This window comes from Nansenia antarctica (assembly GCF_963989245.1).
Source record: "Nansenia antarctica genome assembly, chromosome: 14".
In the NCBI taxonomy this organism is placed as follows: Eukaryota; Metazoa; Chordata; class Actinopteri; order Argentiniformes; family Microstomatidae; genus Nansenia; species Nansenia antarctica.
Genome location: NC_137684.1, coordinates 17,412,732 through 17,414,584, shown reverse-complemented (window position 1 = coordinate 17,414,584; position 1,853 = coordinate 17,412,732).

The window sequence follows — 1,853 nt, the reverse complement described above, 5'->3', positions numbered from 1 at the left end:
GAGCACATTGACGAACGCAGCCCTGTGATATAAACGGTATTCAATCTGTGACCTACTTTTCTCCCCTCTCCGTCACCAGCGTGCCGCGCCACTAACCTACTTTCTGAACCTATGAGGGTGTGAGGGGGAGGTTACGTTTTTTCCTTCGACCAATCACAGCGTCGTTAGAGTACGAGGAAAAAATATGACGGACACTCTGGTCGTCCTATCAGAGAGCGTACATTTCCCTCTCTGGAGACGCCTGTTTGTGAATGACATAATGCGATGAATGACACAAGAAGAAGGCCCTTAATTGGTCTGTGGGAATGACCGAGTTGTTGCTGTAGTGTGGCAGTCTGTCTGTCTGTACGGTGGCATAAAAACATCATAGGATAAAACAACAAGTGTACTAGCTGTGCTGTGCAAATGAAATGTCAGCCCTTTTCCAAGGGTGTTGAAAAGTACATAGAACCCCGAGGGGAATTAGTCATGTCGAGTCCGACTTTATTTAAAGTGCTTTTTCTGGAGCGCACCAATACACTTTACAGTTGTAAAAAGAACGAAGGTATAAACAAAAATAGCATTTACAAAATACAAAGGATAAAAGGTAAAAATTACAAACAATTAATGGAGGGGAAAGAGAGAGGGGAGGCTGAGACGAGAGAGAACAGAGAGGACAAGACTGGTCCATAAGACTGGTCCATAAGACTGGTCCTCCAACACTATTCTAAGATGATCACTTCAGGGCTGGTGTTTTGTAGTATTTAATAAAAAAGAAGACTTCATAATAATAAGAAGTACAAGTGGAGTTACAGACATGATACAATAGTGGTGAGACATCCAGAGATTGATTTTCCTCAAGGAAATATTGTAATAACAATCAATAAGAAATTGATTAGTTAATGATAACTGTGACACAACAGGACATACATGAAAAGCTTCAAAGAAACACGGTGCGAGTGCACACACACACACACACACACACACACACACACACACACACACACACACACACACACAGGGCCGGCTCTAGGTATTTAGATGCCCTTGGCGAGAGTATGATTTGATGCTGTCACATCATCACCCACACATTCAAAATATGGACAACAATAGTTTCAAGACAAAAAACTATATTTTTTTAAAATTAAAATGACAGGATCTGTAGCAGCAGGAACTGTAGGTGCTGCCTTGATACTCACGTACCTCAGGACATGTTCCAGTTGATGTTGATGGGGTGTCTGCAGGCTGTAGAGTTGTGCTTGTTGTTGTTGATGGGGTGTCTATTACGAAATGAAATTATTTAAATAAAAGAAATATATATATATATATATTTTTTTTTATTTGGGGGGGGGGGGGGGGGTGTTCCTTGGCCAGGCACACACAGAGGACTGGAAGAGACAAAAAGAGAGATGGAGTTTAGAGATGAGAGTAAACACATTATTAACATCAACTGCATCTGTACTTATTATTATTATTATTATTATGAGGTCAACGATAACACAAAAATAATGCCTTTTTGTCTGTTGCAAAGAAAATATTGCAATAACTCCTTCTCACCCGCTTACTTACCGCAAAATTCCGAGGCCCCCCCGCAAGGTGATATCCGCAAAGTTTGTATCCGATGTTAGGGGGCCCCCTATTGGCTGGGGCCCGTCCGCTACGCCACTGCTTACCCATCAGGCCCAGCAGGCGGGCACATCGAGCGGACCGCCAGTTGACGCAGACGCGGGCAGGGGCGCGGTTTTTGAACGTTCACAATGCCGAGCAACGAAGTCGCCAACTGAACTGAAAGAAAGGACTCGTTTACGGACAGTCTGTCAGTCTCCGTTAAGACAAAAACAGCATTTTACAAAGTATTCAACAGATCATTGAGA